We start from the raw sequence: 8,707 nt of genomic DNA, 5'->3' as shown, positions 1-8,707 counted from the left end.
ACAGAAAAAGAATTTCTTAGTGAGGCAAAAACACAAACACCTTGGTTTCAACTTAGAACAGAGAACAAAAACAAAAAAATGCTTAATCTAGACTTCTCATCCACTTAATCATTGTTGATCTAATCAATCCCCGACAACGGCGCCAAAAACTTGATGTGTGAAAAGCGATCCAACACGAAACTCACCGGCAAGTGTACCGGGTCACATCAAGTAATAATAACTCACATGAGTGAGGTCGATCCCACAGGGATTGAAGGATTGAGCAATTTTAGTTTAGTGGTTGATTTAGTCAAGCGAATCAAGTATTGGTTGAGTGATTTGTAGCAGACAGAAGGTAAATTGCAAGAAATGTAAATGGAGAGGGATGAATTGCAGAAATTAAAGAGAACTGAAAGTAAAGGTGCTGAATCTTAAAGAACAAGAAATTAAATGACTGAAACTTAAAGTGCAAGAAATTTAAATTGCGGTAACTTAGAGTGCAAGAAATATAAATTGCTTGAATGATAAAGGGATTGAGGGACTGGGATTGCAGAATTTAAACAAGTATAAGTAAATTGCATTAAACAGAAGAGTAGAAGATGAATTGAATTAAAACAGATCTCAAAAAGTAAGGATAGAATGCTTTGAAATATAAAACAGAAAATGACTTGTGCTTAATTGCATCAAATTAAAAGATGGTTGAAGATCTCAGGAGTGGAAAAGACTAGAAAGCAAGTCTAGATCTCAAATCCTTCCTTGATCCAAAGTCATAAAGCAATTAAAGAGAAATTGAAGATTGAAGTAGTAAAAGAAATTGAATTCAACTCAATTCTGCAGTAGGAGAATCAAACAGATCTTAAATGGAGATTGAGATAGAAGTTCCTCAATTCTACACACCTAAGACTCAAACAAAACCCAGTAAAGAAAACAAAAAGATCAGAAGAAGAAGAAGTGAATTCTCTCTTCCAATTCTCAAGCCAATTGCAGAAAACAGAAAATGAAAAGTGAAAACCAAAAGTTCAAAAGCAGAAAATGAAAAGTGAGCTCTCAAGTTGACAAAAGATGAAAATTAAAAATGAAAGTAAGCTCCCTCTTATAATCCTAACTAACACCTATTTATACACTTTCTATTTTAGATCTAAGAATTTTGAGTGGGCTTGAAAGATGGGTGAAGAATTGAATTAAATTGGATTTTTAAGTGAATTTCAGCCCATGTTGCTCCCAGGAGGCTGCTCTGCTCTTGTGGAGAGCAAAGCAATGAAGCTTTGTGTGGGGATCCAAGTTGCGCACCAAGGCTTGGAGAAGCAACAGGGGATTGCCCTGCTCTTGTGGAGAGCGGAGCAGTGTGCGTCTTGCGCGCGCCTTGCCTCCCTGCCCGTGCTATGATGTGCGCGCCTTGCTTCTGGCCGTGTCATGATGCACGCCCAAGCTCCCTTGTGTGCGCCAAGGATGCCCTTGTCATGCACTAAGGAGTAGCGCTCTACTCTCCTTGTGAGCAGCGCAAAGCTTTCCTTGTTCTTGGGTGAGGTCTCAAGTTTGAAACCCTGGAGAAGCATGCGTAGGGCTTTTTCTTCTTGGCACCTGATTCACGCATAAGGCTTGGCTTCCTAGAGACCCTTGGTTCAAGACTTGGTGGAGGAAGTTGCTGCATTTTTTCCTTGGTTTCCTTGGCACCAAAGTAGTGCCTAGGCCTTTACTTCCTTGGAGGTCTTGTGTTCAAACCTTGGAGGTTGAAAACAAGCCAATTTGGGCTTGTTTTCCTTGTATTTGAGTGCTGCTCACTTCCCCTTAGGTGCTTGGTTCGAATTATTGGGGTGGCATTTGGCAAACATTTCCTTGGATTTATTTGAGAGTGAAGCCCGATAATGCTCTCAAGGAGAGCAGAGCAATGTTTTGCTCTTCCTTGTTTCTTGGCTTAAGTTTGTGCTCCGCTCTCAAGGGAGGGCAAAGCATTGAAGCTTTGCATGCTTGGTTCATTGTTGTGCTTCCTCCTTCCATGCGCCACGCTTCCTCATTTTCTTTGCCACACTTTCTTCTTTATTGAGTCACGCTTCTTAAGCCACACTTTCTTATTTTCTTCTTTTCTTCGCCTACAAATAATCAAAACAACCAATCAAAGTATCACCAAATTCACAAGATTCATAATTCATTCAAATATCAATTAATTTAGCTTGAACCTCATGATTTAGCATCAATTAAAGGGTGGTTGATTGATTCAAATAAACCATGCAATTCCACTCTAAATTACTTACTTATAATGCAAGAAAGTGCATAAAAACTAGTGAAACAAGTGAAATTAGCTTGAAAAATAGGCATATGATGACTTGTCATCACAACACCAAACTTAAATCTTGCTTGTCCCCAAGCAAGCATCAAACATAAGAGGGAATGAAATGAATAAGAGAAGCATGCCTATCCTTATTAAGCATATAATTGAACTTGGTTCATGGGGTTTTTATGCAGACAATGATAACTCAGTTATTGTTTGCTGTTACATAAGAGGTGTTTCCCTTAAAGGCTTACTAAACTTGCTGCTTCAAGGCTTTAGTTGTGCTTGTTCCCTTGCTAACTTTTCTTTCTTTGTTTTGCTTAAAGAGCTTATTACTTATTGAAGGCTTGGTGGCAAATGTTGCAGCAGCCTTTGGCTTTATTTTTGCCCAACATTTCTTTACCACAGACACATGGCTCACCTTTTTCCTTCTAGGATCATTGATGCCCAACATCTCTTTGGATAACTAAATGCTTTGTAACTAGGTTGCTCTTTATTGTGGGCTTTCAGTTGGCAATCCCATATCAGTTGATCTAAGTGGCCAAGTTTTGAAATACTCCTCAGAACCTACTTGCCCAAGCATATCCTAGCACAAAAGCACCACAGGCATGTGTCCTAGGGTCCAAGCTATTGGTACCTAGCCTTATTCTTTGATTTTTTTCTTTTTCTTTGCCACTTTTGGCTTTGTTTTCTTCCTTTTCTTTCTGTTTTATTTTGTTCTCAAGGGATCATGACTTATACAAGCCTTTGTGACAACAAGCTAATTCACACTTTAATGAAAATGACATTATGCAGCATTTATTTCATGAGTTATGCATTTAATCAAACACATACCAACACTAACTTCTATTCTAACTTATGCAACATTGGATATTTACTTTCTAATTCAAACATTTCTCTTTTATTCAGGCATATGAAAAAAAAAACAACATTCAAAGCTAAGTAATGAATGACAAACACATATGCAGTTTATTTTTCTAGCTACTTATTGAACATATAAAAGTGCAGGATGGATGAAATCAAAGAAAAGTGACAGCGGAGGCATATCATGTTTCAGACATGCATCTTCCTTATTAAAAGCATGAAAGAACTTTGCCACCTTCTAATGGTTGTGGCTTCTGCTTGATTCTCCCTTCTTTTTCTTTCTCTTCCCTAGCTTGGAATAATCTCGGATTTCTTCACTAGGGCATCTTCTATCCCAGACAGAATCTAAGAGTCCTGAGAGCCCAGCTTCTTCCAATCTTTGAAGGGTTATCTCTGTATAGTGATGAGATTTGCTTGCTGTTGGTCTCTAAATTCTTGGCACTGCTTAAACAGTTTGATTTGTTGATTTAGTGCTGGCAAATTGTGGGTCAAATACTCCAACCTTGCTTGTATATTTTCATCATACTCTACTCGTTGCACATGTCTAACCTCTCCCATAGTATGATGGATGTTCTTCCACTGATACAGGTTGTGACTATATTCCCCTGCTTTAGCTTGACTAAAGTACAGCTTATCATATGATTCTCGAAATTCTTTTGATTGTTCTTTCTGTCCTCCGAGAATCTTTGCTTGAAACTCTTGCTGCTGAGCCATCATTTGTTGTTTCCAGCTCTCTTGTTTTTCCTCCATTTGACGCTGCCAAGCTTCTTGTTCCTCTTTATCCTTCAAGTATTGCTCCTGGCGCTCTGGATATTGATCTTGTTGTGCTTGCATGAGCTGTTGGGATAGCTCTTCAATTGCTCTTTGTAATTGACTCATGTCTATGGCACCACGAGCTTGCTCTTGTCCTTCCTCTCTTTGTGACTTTCTTTGTTTGGGAGCTACCACCCCCTCGTGATCATCTTCTTCATTCATCCCATCCATACTCCTCTTTGTGATTCTTTTCCCTTTTTTCACTTTTTCTGTGTCATCATCTTCAAAAATTACTTCAGCTTTGTTGCATAGCCTGAGGATGGTGCTTAGATGGCCAAGCCTACTTGATTTGCTTGTGCTTTCGGCTATCTCTTGAATACTGTTGGCTATGAGTTGTGCAAGGTTGATGTCACCTCCATGTAAGATGCAGTATGTCAAGAGTGCTCGCTTGATTGTGACCCATGAGACGTTTCCAGTAGGAAGGATAGATCTCCTTACTATCTCATACCACCCCTTGGCCACAGGAGTGAGATTTATTCTTTTCAAGTGGCTTGGGACTCCTTTTGAATCTCTTTCCCAGTCTGTGCCTTCCATGCATACCCCTTGTATGATCTCATCGGGATTATTTTCCGTCTTCAATCTAGTCTCAAAACTAGTCTCTGCATAAGTTATGGTCCTTAACATCAGGGCCCTTGTGATGGCTGCTGGACTAAAATCCACTTCAACTCCTCTGACATAACTCTTGTAGGAGGTGCTGTCTTTGCTCTCTTTTACAGCATTTGCATAAAATTCCCTGATCATGACTGCACTAATATCGACGAGAGGATCGCATAGAAATTCCCACCTTCTTTCCTTAGTGATTTGCCTCATGATGGGGTATTCCCCGTCCTTCAGCTCAAGACCATTCTCATAAATGACATGCTTTGTCTTTGTGAGCCTGTGATATTTTCCTTCGTGGAATTGGGACCTAAATTCTCTTGCATCATAAGATGGAAGTTCGGTCACCATTGGTTCCTTTCCCGGCCTTTTTCCTGATCTTGAATAGGCCATTAGATTTGGTGTGAGAAGAAGGGAAAAAATGGGTTGTGTTTAGGATGGTGTTTGGCTTTGTTGTGATAGAAAGGGGAATTGTTGGCCTTATATCTTGTGACTTGTATGAATGTGTAAGCCATTTAGTACCAACGGCTACTTATAGGCAAGGCTTTCAAGTTTTCTAACAAAACCACAATGAATGAGGAGGGTTCGTTGATGACCATGAAGGGTGAGGATTGAGTTGAACAACAAGTCATCCATGAAGACTTCCAGGAACTTTTCTACCATATCAGAGAAGATAGAGAGCATGCACCTCTGAAAGGTTGCAGGTGCATTGCATAGACCAAAAGGCATCCTTCTGTAGGCAAATACTCCAGAAGGATATGTGAATGCTGTTTTCTCTTGGTCCTGAGGGTCTACTGCAATTTGGTTGTAACCTGAATAGCCATCCAAAAAGCAGTAGTATTCATGACCTGCTAGTCTCTCTAGCATCTGGTCTATGAATGGTAAAGGAAAATGATCCTTTCTGGTGACTATATTGAGCCTTCTGTAGTCAATACACATGCGCCACCCTATAACTGTTCTTGTAGGAACTAATTCATTCTTTTCATTATGAACCACTGTCATGCCTCCCTTCTTGGGGACAACGTGGACAGGGCTCACCCAGGGGCTATCTGAAATAGGATAAATAATCCCAGCGTCTAGTAACTTAGTGACCTCTTTCTGCACCACCTCCTTCATGGTTGGATTTAGCCGCCTCTGTGGTTGAACCACTGGCTTAGCATCATCCTCCAATAGGATCTTGTGCATGCATCTTGCTGGGCTAATGCCCTTAAGATCACTTATAGACCACCCAAGAGCTGTCTTCTGTGTCCTTAGCACTTGAATTGGTGCTTCCTCTTCCTGTGGATTTAAATCAGAGCTTATGATCACTGGAAAAGTGTCACCCTCTCCTAGAAATGCATATTTCAGGGATGGTGGTAGTGGTTTGAGCTCAGGTTTAGGAGGTTTCTCCTCTTCCTGAGGAATTTTCAGAGGTTCTTTTATTTCCTTTAGTTCCTCTAGATCAGGCTGAACATCTTTAAAGATGTCCTTTAGCTCTGATTCGAGACTTTCAGTCATATTGACCTCCTCCACCAAAGAGTCAATAATATCAGTGCTCATGCAGTCATTTGATGTGTCTAGATGCTGCATAGCCTTGACAACATTCAACTTGAACTCATCCTCATTGACTCTTAGGGTTAATTCCCCTTTTTGGATGTCAATGAGGGTTTGTCCAGTTGCTAGGAAAGGTCTTCCTAGAATAAGAGTTGCACTCTTGTGCTCCTCCATTTCCAGCACTACAAAGTCAGTGGGAAAGGCAAATAGTCCAACCTTGACAATCATGTCCTCAATTATGCCTGATGGATATTTAATAGAGCCATTAGCAAGTTGGAGGCATATTCTTGTTGGTTTGACTTCTTCAGTCAAGCCAAGCTTTCTGATAGTGGATGCAGGTATTAGGTTGATACTTGCCCCGAGATCACATAGAGCTTTCTTGGTACAAGTACCCTCTAATGTGCATGGTATCATAAAGCTTCCAGGATCTTTAAGCTTCTCTGGTAAGCTCTTTAAAATGACTGCACTGCATTCTTCAGTGAGAAAAACTTTTTCATTTTCTCTCCAATCCTTCTTATGACTTAAGATCTCTTTCATGAACTTAGCATAAGAGGGTATTTGCTCAAGTGCCTCTGCAAACGGAATCTTTATTTCAAGAGTCCTTAGATAGTCTGCAAAGCGGGCAAATTGCTTATCCTGTTCCGCTTGGCGGAGTTTCTGAGGATAAGGCATCTTGGCTTTATATTCTTCAACCTTAATTGCTGCAGGTTTATTCCTTACAGAGGTGGTTGGAGAAGCCTTTTTAGAGGGGTTACTACCAGCACTCTCAGGTGTCTGATTCCCCATTGGCGTTTGAACACCAGGATTGGGTGAAGAATGGGCGTTTAACGCCAACTTTTCCCCCTTTTCTGGCGTTTGAACACCAGAACTGGGCAGGGAATGGGCGTTTAACGCCAGCTTTTCCCCCCTTTCTGGCGTTTGAACACCAAGAGTATTCCTCTCTGGGCTCTTACTGTCCTCAGAGGGATTTTGGACAGTGGTTTGGTTATCCTCTGTCAATTGTTCCTTTATTGGATTTTTGCTACTTTGAGCAGTGTTATTCAATGTCTTCCCACTCCTCAGTTGAACTGCTTGGCATTCTTCTGTTATCTGTTTAGATAACTGCTGTTTTGCCTGATTCAACTGTGATTCTATGTTCTTGTTAGCAATTTTAGTTTCTTGGAGCATCTCTTTAAATTTTGCTAACTGTTTTGTCATCAGGTGTAATTGCTGATTAAGCTCAACCATCTGTTCTTGAGGAGTAGGATCAGTGGCTACTGCCATAACTTCTTCTTTTGTAGAAGACTCATTGCTAGAGTACAAATGTTGATTTCTAGCAACAGTATCTATAAGCTCTTGAGCTTCTTCAATCGTCTTCCTCATATGTATAGATCCACCAGCTGAGTGGTCTAGAGACATCTGAGCTTTTTTTATAAGCCCATAGTAGAAGATGTCTAACTGTACCCACTCTGAAAACATTTCAGAGGGGCATTTTCTTAGCATACCTCTATACCTCTCCCAGGCATTAAAAAGGGATTCATTATCCTCTTGTTTAAAGCCTTGGATGTCCAGCCTTAGCTGTGTCATCCGTTTTGGAGGATAAAATTGATTCAGGAATTTGTCTGATAACTGTCTCCATGTTTTTATGCTTGCTGTGGGTTGGTTATTCAACCACCTCTTAGCTTGATCTTTTAGAGCAAATGGAAACAGTAATAATCTGTAGACATCCTGATCCACCTCTTTATCATGTACTGTGTCAGCAATTTGTAAGAACTGTGCCAGAAACTCAGTAGGTTCTTCCTATGGAAGACCGGAATACTGTCAATTTTGCTGCACCATGATAATGAGTTGAGGATTTAGCTCAAAGCTGCTTGCTTTAATGGGAGGTATACAGATGCTACTCTCATATGCAGCTGTAATGGGGTTAGCATATGACCCTAGAGTCCTTCTGGACTACTCAATTCCACTTAGGTCCATGATGGAGAAAGGGAATATGATATGGATTCACAAGTAAAGTAAAATTGTTTTTTTTTTTTGAAAAAGATTTGAAAAGATCAATTTTTTTGAAATTAGAATTTTGACTTGACTAAAAAAAAGATATGATTTTGAAAATCTTTGACTAATTTAATGCAAAATTTCGAAAATTATGAGTAAAATAAGGAAAGGATAATTTTTTTTTATTTTTAAATTTTAATGAAGAAAGAGAAAAACAACAAAAAGACACTAAACTTAGAAATTTTAGATCAAAATAAAGAGAACAAACAAGAAAATTTTGAATGTCAAGATGAACACCAAGAACAGATTTTTAGAAAATCAAACACAAATTTTCGAAAATTTAAAGGAAAACACAAAGAAGACACCAAACTTAGAATTTTTAAGGATTAAGAAAGGACTAAGAACATGCAAATTTGAAAAATTAAAAGAAAACGAAAGCATGCAATTGACACCAAACTTAAAATATGAAACTAAACTCAAATAAAAGACTCTAAACCAACAAAAATAAAACAGTCCTAATCTAAGCAACAAGATAAACCATCAGTTGTCCAAACTCGAACAATCCCCGGCAACGGCGCCAAAAACTTGGTGCACGAAATTGCAATCACACTTTTGCAATTCCGCACAACTAACCAGCAAGTGCACTGGGTCGTCCAAGTAATACCTTACGTGAGTAAG

This window comes from Arachis hypogaea, chromosome 6 (genome assembly GCF_003086295.3).
Source record: "Arachis hypogaea cultivar Tifrunner chromosome 6, arahy.Tifrunner.gnm2.J5K5, whole genome shotgun sequence".
Lineage (NCBI taxonomy): Eukaryota > Viridiplantae > Streptophyta > Magnoliopsida > Fabales > Fabaceae > Arachis > Arachis hypogaea.
This window is presented reverse-complemented; position numbering follows the sequence as displayed.